The following is a 15419-nucleotide window of genomic DNA, read 5'->3' as shown; positions in this document are numbered from 1 at the left end:
CAAGTATCTAAAGGTTTGTATCATATCACCTTTGCTCCTCCTTTCCTCCAGGGTATACATATTTAGATTCCTCATAAGTCATTTGAAGACCATCCACCTTCTCTGGACCGCCTCCATCCTGTCTCTTTGGAGATACGGTCTCCAGAACTGAGCACAGTACTCCAGGTGAGGCCTCACCAAGGACCTATACCTATCTTACACGATATTCCTTTCTCTATGCAGCCTAGCATTCTTCTGGCTTTAGCTATCACCTTGTCACATTGTTTCGCTGACTTCAGATCGTTAGACACTATCACCCCAAGGTCTCTCTCCTGCTCTGTGCACATCAACCGTTTACCCCCCATCGAATACAGTTCTTTCGGATTTCCACACTCCATATGCATGACTCTGCACTTCTTGGCATTGAATCTGTTGCCATATCTTAGACCACTCTTCCAGTTTCTTTAAATCCCGTCTCATTCTCTCCACTCCTTCTGGCGTGTCCACTCTGTTGCAGATCTTAGTGTCATCCGCAAACAAACAAATCTTACCTTCTATCTCGTCCGCTATGTCGCTCACATAGATATTGAACAGGACCGGTCCCAACACAGATCCTTGTGGCACTCCGCTTAACACCGCTCTCTCTTCAGAGTAAGTTCCATTTACCATCACATACTGTCGTCTGTCCGTCAACCAGTTTGCAATCCAGGCCACCACCTCGGCACTCACTCCTAAGCTTCTCATTTTATTCACCAGCCTCCTGTGTGGGACCGTATCAAAAGCCTTGCTGAAATCCAAGTAGATGACGTCGAGCACTCTTCTTTGATCCAACTCCCTAGTCACCCAGTTGAAAAAGTCAATCAGATTTGTCTGACAGGATCTTCTCCTGGTGAATCCATGCTGCTTCTGGTCCAGCAATTCTTCAGACTGTAGATAGTTCACTATTCTTTCTTTCAGCAGCGACTCCATCACTTTTCCCACCACTGAGTTGAGGCTAACTGGCCTATAGTTACCAGCCTCCTCTCTGCTCCCACTTATACTCAGTAACTCAGATTTTTCCAGATTCACTTTGAACCCCGACACGCTGCTAAATAGCGTTTTAATTCTGATTGTACTCTTGTCAGAGTGGGTAGGGTGTGTTAGGGTAAGCAGGATGTCATCTGCGGTTCCCCAATTGAATCCCCAAGATGGAGGATGACTTTGGATCCTGGTTGCAAAGGCTCCAAAAATAAGGCAAATAATGGGGAGAGCAGGCAACCCTGTCGGGTACCTCTGCCAATTGCAAACCTATCCCCATATCCCCCATTCACCTTAACCATAGCTTGCGGTTGTTTATATAACTGGTAGATCCATTGTAAAAAGAATGGGCCAAAATTCATTTTGATCAGTGTTTGAAACAAAAAAGGCCAGTGGACCATGTCGAAGGCATTCTCTGCATCTATAGAGAGTAGCGCAGCTGCTATATTCTCTCAGTATGGTGGACAAAGTCAAGAATATTCCTCACATTATCGGCCACCATGTGCTGAGGCACGAAACCCACCTGATCGAAGTGTACTAGAAAGAGTAAGTATTTGTTCAACTGGAGCACTAATATTCTAGCTAAAAGCTTTAGGTCTTGATTGAGGGATATCGGCCTATATGACCCACACAAGGTAGGATCCTTGTCCGGTTTAGGTAACACCTTGATACCAGCTGTGTTGGATTGGGCAAAAAAGGAGCCGCCTTCTCGGATGTGATTAAACAGTTCCATTAAGTGAGTAGCCAAAATCTCTGGGAGCACTTTATAGTATTCCCCAGGTAGTCCATCTAAACCAGGCGATTTGCCATTTTTAAGTGATTTAATTGCCATACTGATTTCCTCAGCTAATATGGGGTGGTCTAGAGCGTGTTGCTGATCCGGGGTTAACATGGGGAGCTCCACAGTAGCTAGATAATTTTTTGATATCTGAATCATGGATCGAATTATTTGAGCTATATAAGGAAACATAAAAGTCCATAAAGCATACCCTGATTTCTGTAGGGTCCATAGTGATTGTATCACTAGAATCTTTTATTTTTGGGACTATACTTTGAGATATGTGTGCCTTTAGCTGGCACACCAGCAATTTGCTAGCAATTTGCTAGCCTTATCACTTCCCTCAAAATAAATTTGCTTAGTCTGCTCTAAATGATGGGCAATCTGATTTTCATTTAATGTGTTCAATTTAAATCGAGCCTCTGTTACTTGCTTGTAAATACGCTCATACTGAGTCTGGTAATGTCGCTTTGAAAGGGCATTAATTTCTTTTAATAATACGAGGCGGCTACTTTCCCGTTCCTTTTTATCATCTGCCGCTTTTACTATACAATGTCCCCTAATCACCACTTTAGAACATTCCCATATGCAACTCACTGAGGTTGGCGAGTGGTTATTAATGTGATTTTATTTAAGTATTTTAATATACCGCGGCACATTCAGAACATCACCTCTGCATGCAGGCTTTACAAGAAACACAAGTGACATAATGTAGCAATAATTATTAAATAAACATAATCACAAGCTGAAAATCATTTCAGGCCGAGTAGTCTATTGGGTGAATGTGGACACCTTATATATCAATTGAGCTTCTTTATATTTTAAGAAGGCTCACAAACAGGTATTATAGTGTTTTGGATGCTACTTGCCAGTCTATTGTATTGCTTTGAGACTGGATAACCTTTTTTTTAATCATTGGTGACCACACTCACTTTGAATTTTTTTTTCTTTTGTTGATGAAATTTTTAAGGAGACGAAACACTTATCATTGCGTTGGTTGCACAGCTATAACACTGGCCCGACATGGTTCGTGTTTTGTGGGCTTCGTCAGGGGTCGTAAAATTCTGCGGTGTGTTCTTAGTCTGTCCCACTGTGTACGCTGCTGCTCAGTCTCAGCTTTAGTTAAAGTTCAGATTTTAGTTAAAGCTCAGCCTCTCCAGCACTCATCTAGCCATTCCAGTGTCCTTCCAACCAATCCAGCATTCACCTAATACAACCATACTGCAGATTTCGCCCAACTCCACCTAGCAATCTCCTTGTCCTTGTCCTTCAGCACTCGTCCAGACTACAGCCGTGCCACAAGCCAATCCTAGGTAGGAACTGCGCTGATCGCAGTGCCTGGAAAGGAGGCAGGAAAAAAACAAACTCTCACCCATCAGATGGGTCCGCTTCCTCGGTGTGCCCCTTCGTGCAGACCCCTAGTGCTACCCCAAGCAAAGAGAAACTTGGAGTGAGATTCAGTCCCTAGCCTTATGTGGTTATGATCCTAGGTCTTGATATATCTAGGGCTGTTCTCCCAGACCATAACAGCGACAGGAGCAATTCTGCTTCACAGCAGTTTCTCTACACCCTCTTAACATATTTCCCATCAACCTCGCCTCAAAGATGCATCTATGCACCATTCCCACAATCTGGAACAAACTCAGAATGCACACAAAACCTGCACATCATCACATTGCACGACAACAAAGGCTAATCCCAATAATGATATCGCCAATTACACAACTCTTGGGTCTCTCACTGTTTACTCTTACTCAATTCAACGCTCAGTCGCTCTCTAAAAAAAACATATCCTCAACTATTATCTTATAGAAGTCAACCCTGACATCTGTGCAATCACAGAAACATGGTTAAAATCTACAGATATTGTACTAACAAACCAGCTTCCCACGCAATCTTATGACCTCTTCTCAGTCCCCAGACCCAAAAAGAGGAGGAGGGCTACTCCTGGCAGCAAAAAAAGGATTAGGCATAACTTTACAACAAACACCTCCACCAAACTAGAATTCTCCCTCTTTAAATCGGAACAGCTTCAATTAGCCCTCATCATTCTAATTGCCTGTCTATAAGATTGTTATTTGTTGTATTATGCCTTATTTTTAATTCAATTTTTTTCCAAGTTCACTCTCCTGTTCTATGTAAGACTCATATGTTTAGTCATCCTAATGTTATATGTAAACCGAAGTGATTGGTAACATTGTTACCAGAACCTCGGTATATAAAAAATGTTAAATCTACGCCCCACCAGGAACCTTAGAATCAGACCCCTCTCCTTTGAGCTTATAGCCAAACACATTAATGCCGACAAACCCGCAATAATCCTAAGACTTTAACCTGCATGTAGATGCTTCTCCACAATCCATCAACTGCGAAACAGTTCTCTCCTCACTCAGTCACTTGGGTTTCTCTCAAATTGTCAATGGCCCCACCCACAAGTCAGGCCATACATTGGACCTCATCTTCATTAACGATAGCTTTGCCATCTACTCCAATCCCACCTGCTCTCTAGTTCCCTGGTCAGACCACCGCATCATCTACACGACCCTTAAGATCAAAAATCCACCATCCATTTCAGGAAACCATGTTCACTGGACCTACTCAGCGAAAAGATATCCAAAGCACTAAACCAACTAGCCCTCACAGACGCAACTACAGCAACCACCTCATGGATCAATCTCACCAATAAAATTGCGGATCAAATCTGCCCAATATCAACCAAAACCATACAACCTGCACTTGACAACAGAAAACCTTGGTTTACGCCTGAACTTAAATCCCTCAAACAAATACTAAGAAATAAAGAACAAAGCTGGAGGAAAAACCCGACCACTTCGTCACATACTATCTACAAATCCATTCTCAACACATACAGGAATGCCATCCTTAGAACCAAGAAAGATTTCTACGCAAAAAAAATCCACAACTTCATTTTTTACTCAAAGGCACTTTTCTCCTGTGTCTCTTCACTTACCAAATCATCTCCTCCCACCAAGCACTCAAAGCCAACAAACTTGCCAATTATTTCAAGACAAATTTCCAACCTTACCTATTCTCTCTCAACCAACAGCCTTCCCCCAATACACCATCTCATAACCCTGCCTCAACAAAACTCTAGTCTTGAGTCATTTGAGCCCACCTCTTCTCTTGAGATAGAAAATACTCTCAAACTCAAACCATCCTCCCACCCATCAGCCCCATTACCGACAAACCTGCTCATCGCCATCCCGAACACCATTTCAAAACCAATTTCGGAAATTAATACTTCTCTATCTCAAGGCTTAGTAACTAACCAGTTAAAACTGGCAATCCTCAAACCTCTGCTAAAAAAAACCCGAAATGCCTCTCCATCGGATCCAGCTAACTTCCGACCAATTGCAAACCTACCCCAAATTGCCAACAAGCAACTGTCAGAAAACCTGGAAGATCATAACATTCTCTCCCTGGCTCAGTACATCTTTCGCAAATCTCCAAACATCGAATCACTCCTACTATCACTCACGGACACCATCCTCTTAAACCTGGAGAAAAAACAATCCTACCTGCTTGTTCTTTTAGATTTGTCTGCAGCGTTTGACATGGTAAAACACACAATACCTATAGACCAACTAGCCAACATAGGCATTAAAGGCTCAGCTCTAAGTTGGTTCCAGTCCTTCCTAAGCAACAGGTTCTATAAAGTCAGGACAAACAAGGAATCTCACCCCGTCCTCAGACCAAGGAGTCCCTCAAGGATCTTCACTTTCACCCACCCTCTTCAATATCTACCTCCTCCCCCTCTGCCACCTACACGCTAACCTTAAGCTCACCCATTACCTCTATGCAGATGACATACAAATCCTTATCCCACTCACAGAATCCCTCCACAAAACTATCACCTACTGGAATGACTGCCTTCAGCCAATTAAAGACCTACTCTCTAGCCTCAACTTAGTTCTGAACAACAATAAAATGGAAATGCTCATTTTCTCCCAGGACCCCTCCACCATCTCATCAAGCTCCTCTCAATCAACAAGTCTAAACATCAATTTCTCAACTGACGTCGGGGATCTAGGAGCCTGGCTGGACAACAATATAAATCTAAAAAAGTTTATAAACACTACCACAAAGGACTGCTTTTACAAACTGCAAGTCCTCAAAGCTAAAACCCCTCCACTTTAATGACTTCTGGCTAGTACTTCAATCCATCATACTAACTAAGATCGATTATTGCAACTCCCTTCTTCTCGAACTCCCCACAAATACTATAAAACACTTACAGATGGTTCAGAATGCTGCTGCAAGAATCCTCTCAAACTCCAGCAGCCAATCCTCCGTAACCTTCACTGGCTTCCTGTCAAACACAGGATCCGCAGGAAATCTAACTGAAAGGTCACGCAGGAAATCTAACTGAAGTGTACATCTCCTAAGGGATTGTCTTGCACTAATTTACTTTAGAAGCACATTATAAATTAAAAGAAAAGAGCTCAGTAACCCACATTCCAGTGGAAACACTGAGAGGAGAGGATCACCTTGCTGGTGGCTGAAAGGAATCAGTAAGTTTTTGCTTGGGACATTGACTTTTTTAAAAGTATTGGGGCAAAGTTAACTATTTGGGAATATTATTTAGTGTTTGTGCCTTTAATAGTCAGAAAGGCAGTGAATAAACAAGTTAGACTGTTTGTATTTTTAGTCAGTCAATAAGGTAGCAGTAGGTAGTGTTTTATTTTTAAAAGTCTGCAGAACTGAGTGTTCTCCAGACTTTTAAAGAGCTGAGTGTTTTATTTAATAATAACTAAGTGCATTGTATTGAAAAACAAAAAAAACCACAAAAAAAAAAACCCACAAAAGTAGCCAGAACCTAGAAATAAGCTAGGAGCAGTATATACCAAAGTAAAAAAGTTGAATAGTTCAGCTCAGTTACTCACCTTGGAAAGGTGTTGAGGTAGTGTGATTAGGTTTGAATAGGGAACAACATTTGTTAATCAAGGGAGCAGTGAGTCACTCAGGCTGACTAACTAAAGTTAGACTGTTTGTATTTCCCAACCCACCCCTAGCTCATCCCTTAATTTATAGGCAGGTGCCACTTTCACAAAAAAAAAAAAACCATCAACAAAAACTTTATTGAGAATTCGATCAGACCCCGGTAGGCCACTACCAGACATATAGTGAATTCACTAATACATTTAAAGGAAGTTAGACACATTCCTACTCCCATAGCAACCTAAAACTTAACTAGGAACTGATCAAAATTGAGATGAAGGCAGCAGTCCAGCAGCAAGAGGGGGGCTTCCCAGTCTTTTGCATCGAGTGTCACATGTATGATTTTTTACCCACCGGTGAGAAGTTGTACATGTGCATGTGATGCAAAGAGCTCCTGGCTCTCAGAGAACGAGTCCGATCTCTGGAGGCTAGAGTGGCAGACCTGGAGGAGCTGAGGCAGACAGAGAGGTATATAGATGAGACCTTCAGGGACATAGTAGTCAAGTCCCAACTTCAGACTGGCAGCCCTGGTGCTGCCTTGGAGGAAGAAGGTCTCATAATGGGAGAGCACCAACCAGGTGTAGCAGGAAAGGATCCTGTAGCAAGGACCTGCTCTCTACGTGATGCATTGTCCTTTCGCACTGAGGATATCTCCCCAAGGCCTACTGCCCAGGAGGGAAGGGTTAGGTCGGCCGTCATAGTTGGTGATTCGATTATTAGGAATGTAGATAGCTGGGTGGCGGGTGGGCGTGAGGATCGCCTGGTAACATGCCTACCTGGTGCGAAGGTGGCGGACCTCACGCGTCACCTAGATAGGATTTTAGACAGTGCTGGGGAGGAACCGGCTGTCGTGGTACACGTGGGCACCAACAACATAGGAAAATGTGGGAGGGAGGTTCTGGAAGCCAAATTTAGGCTCTTAGGTAGAAAGATTAGATCCAGAACCTGCAGGGTAGCATTCTCTGAAATGCTCCCTGTTCCATGCGCAGGTCACCAGAGGCAGGCAGAGCTCCGGAGTCTCAATGCGTGGATGAGACGATGGTGCAAGGAAGAGGGATTCAGTTTTGTTAGGAACTGGGGAACCTTTTGGGGAAGGGGGAGTCTCTTCCGAAGGGATGGGCTCCACCTTAACCAGGGTGGAACCAGACTGCTGGCGCTAACCTTTAAAAAGGAGATAGAGCAGCTTTTAAACTAGAACAAAGGGGAAAGCCGACAGTCGCTCAGCAGCGCATGGTTCGGAGAGAGGTATCTTTAAAGGATACTAATGATGCATTAGGATTAGGGCATCCCGACAGTGAGGTTCCAATAATTAGAAAAGTAGTCCAAGTGCCTGTAACTAAAAACTCACCTGAGCTAAAAAATTCTAACTTATCCCTATCAATTAAAAAGCAGAATAAAAATACAAACAAAAAACAAACTTTGAAATGTTTGTATGCTAATGCCAGAAGTCTAAGAAGTAAGATGGGAGAATTAGAATGTATAGCAGTAAATGATGTCATAGACTTAATTGGCATCTCAGAGACATGGTGGAAAGAGGATAACCAATGGGACAGTGCTATACCGGGGTACAAATTATATCGCAATGACAGAGGAGCACTTGGGAGGAGGTGTGGTGCTTTATGTCCGGGATGGCATAGAGTCCAACAGGATAAACATCCTGCATGAGACTAAATACAAAATTGAATCTTTATGGGTAGAAATCCCTTGTGTGTCGGGGAAGACTATAGTGATAGGGGTATACTACCGTCCACCTGGTCAAGATGGTGAGATGGACAGTGAAATGCTAAGAGGAATTAGGGAAGCTAACCAAATTGGTAGTGCAGTAATAATGGGAGACTTCAATTATCCCAATATAGACTGGGTAAATGTGTCATCGGGTCACGCTAGAGAGATAACGTTCCTGGATGGAATAAATGATAGCTTTATGGAGCAATTGGTTCAGGAACCGACGAGAGAGGGAGCAATTTTAGATCTAATTCTCAGTGGAGCACAGGACTTGGTGAGAGAGGTAACGGTGGTGGGGCCGCTTGGCAATAGTGATCATAATATGATCAAATTTGATTTAATGACTGGAAAAGGAACAGTGTGCAAATCCAAGGCTCTCGTGCTAAACTTTCAAAAGGGAAACTTTGATAAAATGAGAAAAATTGTTAGAAAAAAACTGAAAGGAGCAGCTACAAAAGTAAAAAATGTCCAAGAGGCATGGTCATTGTTAAATACCATTCTAGAAGCACAATCCAGATGTATTCCACACATTAAGAAAGGTGGAAAGAAGGCAAAACGATTACCGGCATGGTTAAAAGGGGAGGTGAAAGAAGCTATTTTAGCCAAAAGATCTTCATTCAAAAATTGGAAGAAGGATCCAACAGAACATAAGAACATAAGAAAATGCCATACTGGGTCAGACCAAGGGTCCATCAAGCCCAGCATCCTGTTTCCAACAGTGGCCAATCCAGGCTATAAGTACCTGGCAAGTACCCAAAAACTAAGTCTATTCCATGTAACCATTGCTAATGGCAGTGGCTATTCTCTAAGTGAACTTAATAGCAGGTAATGGACTTCTCCTCCAAGAACTTATCCAATCCTTTTTTAAACACAGCTATACTAACTGCACGAACCACATTCTCTGGCAACAAATTCCAGAGTTTAATTGTGCGTTGAGTAAAAAAGAACTTTCTCCGATTAGTTTTAAATGTGCCCCATGCTAACTTCATGGAGTGTCCCCTAGTCTTTCTACTATCCGAAAGAGTAAATAACAGATTCACATCTACCCGTTCTAGACCTCTCATGATTTTAAACACCTCCATCATATCCCCCCTCAGTCGTCTCTTCTCCAAGCTGAAAAGTCCTTACCTCTTTAGTCTTTCCTCATAGGGGAGTTGTTCCATTCCCCTTATCATTTTGGTAGCCCTTCTCTGTACCTTCTCCATCGCAATTATATCTTTTTTGAGATGCGGCGACCAGAATTGTACACAGTATTCAAGGTGCGGTCTCACCATGGAGCGATACAGAGGCATTATGACATTTTCCATTTTATTCATCATTCCTTTTCTAATAATTCCCAACATTCTGTTTGCTTTTTTGACTGCCGCAGCACACTGAACCGACGATTTCAATGTGTTATCCACTATGACACCTAGATCTCTTTCTTGGGTTGTAGCACCTAATATGGAACCCAACATCGTGTAATTATAGCATGGGTTATTTTTCCCTATATGCATCACCTTGCACTTATCCACATTAAACTTAATCTGCCATTTGGATGCCCAATTTTCCAGTCTCACAAGGTCTTCCTGCAATTTATCACAATCTGCTTGTGATTTAACTACTCTGAACATATTTGTGTCATCTGCAAATTTGATTATCTCACTCGTCGTATTTCTTTCCAGATCATTTATAAATATATTGAACAGTAAGGGTCCTAATACAGATCCCTGAGGCACTCCACTGTCCACTCCCTTCCACTGAGAAAATTGCCCATTTAATCCTACTCTCTGTTTCCTGTCTTTTAGCCAGTTTGCAATCCACGAAAGGACATCGCCACCTATCCCATGACTTTTTACTTTTCCTAGAAGCCTCTCATGAGGAACTTTGTCAAACGCCTTCTGAAAATCCAAGTATACTATATCTACCGGTTCACCTTTATCCACATGTTTATTAACTCCTTCAAAAAAGTGAAGCAGATTTGTGAGGCAAGACTTGCCCTGGGTAAAGCCATGCTGACTTTGTTCCATTAAACCATGTCTTTCTATATGTTCAAAAAAGGGGCCTGCCCCTTTGAGCGCCCCTTCGAGCAGCCCCTGCAGACAGCCCAGAAGGACATAGATGTGGCTCCCTGCACGCTCGGACATCTCTAAGCATTACCACCGCACCGCTTCCTCGGAATGAACAGTGAAACTCCTGGACGACCAGCCCAAGCAACACCAGGCTAAACAAAAAGACCTTTCCCATATTGAGGGATCCTTCCTCTAAATGTTTGATGGTTTCCACCAACTTCTCACATGACTAAGATAATAGCTGGTTCATCCATTATCCTCCTAACAGCAAGTAACCTAATTGGTTATATTGAAACCAATGTGAACCCCCATAAGTAAGCCAGCATCCATCTTGCTTCACGTTCTTCCAGCTCTCTCCCAGCAAGCACCATACTGCACCCAGCCAGTGTCATCTCAGCAAGCTCTCAACAAGCATCCATCCTGCAAGCATTCAACAAGTGCTCAGCAAACAAACAAACATCCTGCAAGCATTCAGCTAACAACCACCCTGCAAACAGTCAGCAAACAACTATCCTGAGCAAACAACCATACTACAAGCATTCAGCAAGCAACCATCCTGCAAGCATTCAGCAAGCAACCATCCTGAACAAGCAACCATCCTGAGCAAACAACACTCAAGCAACAGCAAAACAACTACCTCTCAGCACTCTACATTAAAACAAAAGACTCACAAAGACTGCCTTCGCCCCCCGGTCCATCAACAGCACTAACGCAGCACCACTACAACACAAGCGCTACACGCTAAAATGTTCCCCACCTTCCCAATACCTATTTTACAACACAGCCTGTCAGCAATAGGAAAACCGAACAGATCATTCATACTACAACACAAACGACAGGCGCTACACCGAAACCTTAAATCATTCACCCCAATTTTGATAACACCCATCACCCAACTCTTAGGCCTCACTGTATTCTCACTTTCACTATTCAATGCACAATCTCTGTCCAAGAAATCTCTAATCCTCAACGACTATCTCCTTGATACCAAACCAGATATATGTGCTATAACAGAAACATGGCTCAAACCCACGGACACAGCAATTATAAACCAACTTCCCACATCAAACTACGACATCTTCTCCATCCCCCGACTGAAAAAAAGAGGAGGAGGACTCCTATTTGCATCAAAAAAAGACCTCGGGTTCATCCAGCACCCATACAACTCAGACTCTAAACTAGAAATGGGTCTCTTCACCTCGGAACAACTACAAATCCTACTCGTCTACGCCCCTCCGGGCCTCCTTGAGACAGACCCCTCCCCCTTAGTAGAGGAAATCACAACCCTCATCAAACTGGACGCTCCAGCAATTATCCTAGGAGATTTTAATCTGCATGTGGACAATCCTACCCCATCATCCAGCTGTGAATCCTTTCTCTCTGCCCTCTCAGCCCTGGGTTTCAAACAACTAGTTACCAAACCCACACACAAAGCAGGCCACACGCTGGATCTTATCTTTATTAACCCAGGCATCAAACATTCTTCACGCCTCAAAAGCAAGAAGGTCCCTTGGTCTGATCACTCACTTATCTCAACCGCATTCTCATTGAACAAACCCTCCACCTCCAAAGGGCCCTCACCATCTTTCCCATACAGAAGATCCTGCTCTACAGAAGACCTCAGCTCCCACCTAGCCTCTCAACTTCCATCCATTGATCTCTCAAACCCGAACACAGCTCTCCGCTCTTGGAAAACCATCACAGATTCCATAGCCGACAAGCTATGTCCGCTAGCAACCAAAAAATCACTCCCAAACGCCTCCAAAAGACAACCATGGTTCACGGAAGAACTAAGAAAGCTAAAACAAAATCTAAGACAGAAAGAGAGCGACTGGCGCAAATCCCCAAGCACCAATACACAATCCATCTACAAAGCCACCCTCCATCAATACAAGTCAACTACCTCTAAATCCAAAAGGGACTACTATGCATCCAAGATTCACCACTTAATCTTCGACGCAAAAGCCCTCTTCGCCTATGTCTCCAATCTCACCCAAATCATCCCACAGGAGATTCCCAACGACCTAGCACAACCCAAAGCTGAAGAACTTGCTCTTCATTTTCACAACAAAGTCAACAGCCTTCTAACTCATCTGCCTTCTAATCCCACCGACCCTGCTCTTTACCAGTCTCTTCAACAATCATCCCTCAACAACAATGGTCTGGAAACACTTGAACCCATCTCTATCTTAGAGATACAAACTCTTATAAGAAGAATGAAACCTTCCTCCCATCCTTTGGATACTATCCCCACCAAACTGCTCCTGGCCATCCCTGACTCCATCGCTAAAACCTTGTCGGACATCATAAACTGCTCACTCTCCCAAGGACTATATCCTGACGACCTCAAATTGGCCTCCATCAAACCTCTACTCAAGAAACCCAACTTGGATCCTAAAGACCCCAACAACTTCCGTCCTATCGCCAATCTCCCATTCATAGCCAAGATTCTAGAAAAAGTTGTCAATACTCAACTCTCCGAATACATAGAAGAAAACAAAATCCTATTCCAATCACAATACGGATTTCGCAAGTCACTGAACACAGAATCCCTCCTCATCTCCATGTCTGACTTCATATTAATGGGCCTTGACAAAGGCCAATCCTTCCTCTTAATTCTACTGGACCTATCAGCCGCCTTTGATACGGTCAATCATTCCATTCTCACTTCCATTCTGGCTTCTATAGGTATCTCAGGCACCGCTCTCTCATGGTTTAAATCTTTTCTCTCCAACAGAGGCTTCAAGGTTAAGATACAGAACAAAGAATCTTCACGAATGGACGCATCCATAGGAGTCCCCCAGGGCTCCTCACTGTCACCTACACTCTTTAACATTTATCTTTTACCTATCTGCCAACTCCTCTCCAACCTTAACCTCAAACATTTCCTCTACGCCGACGACATCCAGATCGTGATACCCATTAAAGAATCTTACACAAAAACATTGGTTCACTGGGAAAACTGTCTCTTCGAAATTAAACATCTCCTGGCTAACCTAAACCTAGTTTTAAACTCCTCTAAAACAGAACTGCTTCTCATCTCCCCAGATAATAATGCCATCTCTAATCCTCCAACTATCCCAACTACTACACAGGTGAGAGATCTAGGAGTATTAATTGATAACCGGATGAACCTTAAAGCTTACATCAACAGAACCACCAAGGACTGTTTCCACAAACTCCAAGTTCTGAAAAGAATTAGACCACTCTTCCACACTCAGGACTTCAGAACCATTCTACAAGCTATCATTTTTTCTAAGATCGATTACTGTAACTCTATCCTTCTGGGCCTACCTTCCTCCTATACTAGACCCCTCCAGATGTTACAAAACGCTGCGGCAAGATTACTGACAAACTCCAGGAGGAGGGACCATATATCTCCAATCCTAAAAGATCTCCACTGGTTGCCTGTTCACTTTAGAATCCTCTACAAATCTCTTTCCATAATATACAAAACCATCCATCAACACACCCCACTCGACTTACAAGTCCCATTCCAAATTTATAACTCCTCCAGACCAACAAGAGACACACTCAGAGGATCTCTTCAAGTGCCCCCAGCCAAAACTACCAAACACATTACCTTGAGAGATCGGGCCTTTTCAACAGCCGGCCCCCTTCTATGGAACTCCATCCCACCGGACCTTAGACAGGAGCCCAGCCTCCCAACCTTCAGGAAGAGACTTAAGACCTGGCTGTTTAAAAAAGCTTTCCCGGACACCGATTAATTCTATTCAGCCAGATTCTACCACTTCCACATGTAAAAATGTTATTACTAATGTAAATACCTATACCTAATGTTATTCTCTTTCTTTTCTTCTCTCCTCCCAGTTCTATTACCTTGTTATTTGCAACTGCTTCCTTCTACACAAATAGGTTATTGAATTGTTTACTGTACACCCCTGTTATATGTAAACCGGCATGATGTGTTTGCAACATGAATGCCGGTATATAAAAATTTTAAATAAATAAATAAATAAATGTTCTGTGATTTTGATGTTTAGGACACTTTCCACTATTTTTCCTGGCACTGAAGTCAGGCTAACCGGTCTGTAGTTTCCCAGATCGCCCCTGGAGCCCTTTTTAAATATTGGGGTTACATTTGCTATCCTCCAGTCTTCAGGTACAATGGATGATTTTAATGATAAGTTACAAATTTTTACTAATAGGTCTGAAATTTCATTTTTTAGTTCCTTCAGAACTCTGGGGTGTATACCATCCGGTCCAGGTGATTTACTACTCTTCAGTTTGTCAATCAGGCCTACCACATCTTCTAGGTTCACCGTGATTTGATTCAGTCCATCTGAATCATTACCCATGAAAACCTTCTCCATTACGGGTACCTCCCCAACATCCTCTTCAGTAAACACCGAAGCAAAGAAATCATTTAATCTTTCCGCGATGGCCTTATCTTCTCTAAGTGCCCCTTTAACCCCTCGATCATCTAACGGTCCAACTGACTCCCTCACAGGCTTTCTGCTTCGGATATATTTAAAAAAGTTTTTACTGTGAGTTTTTGCCTCTACAGCCAACTTCTTTTCAAATTCTCTCTTAGCCTGTCTTATCAATGTCTTACATTTAACTTGCCAATGTTTATGCTTTGTCCTATTTTCTTCTGTTGGATCCTTCTTCCAATTTTTGAATGAAGATCTTTTGGCTAAAATAGTTTCTTTCACCTCCCCTTTTAACCATGCCGGTAATCGTTTTGCCTTCTTTCCACCTTTCTTAATGTGTGGAATACATCTGGAAAATACCAGATGTATTCCATTCTAGAATGGTATTTTTTAACAATGACCACGCGTCTTGGACATTTTTTTACTTTTGTAGCTGCTCCTTTCAGTTTTTTTCTAACCATTTTTCTCATTTTATCAAAGTTTCCCTTTTGAAAGTTTAGCACGAGAGCCTTGGAT

At 42.8% G+C, this 15419-nt stretch overlaps 1 protein-coding gene across 3 annotated transcripts in view; it reads left to right on the top strand.

Annotated features, from left to right (window-relative positions):
• LOC115075742 (multidrug resistance-associated protein 1-like) overlaps window positions 1–15419 on the top strand; it is a 149241-nt gene that overhangs the window by 120227 nt on the left and 13595 nt on the right. The window contains exon 1 of one of the 3 annotated variants that reach the window (XM_029576439.1): window positions 6259–6306. The exons of the other annotated variants lie outside the window; for them this stretch is intronic. The gene's annotated coding sequence lies outside the window, so the exon portion shown is untranslated. Of the gene's footprint in view, window positions 1–6258; window positions 6307–15419 lie in introns of those variants that run through there. 3 annotated transcript variants of the gene reach the window in all.

This window comes from Rhinatrema bivittatum, chromosome 14 (genome assembly GCF_901001135.1).
Source record: "Rhinatrema bivittatum chromosome 14, aRhiBiv1.1, whole genome shotgun sequence".
NCBI classification, from domain to species: Eukaryota; Metazoa; Chordata; class Amphibia; order Gymnophiona; family Rhinatrematidae; genus Rhinatrema; species Rhinatrema bivittatum.
Note: the sequence above shows the minus strand (reverse complement) of the source record. Positions and strands in the feature narration are given on the sequence as shown.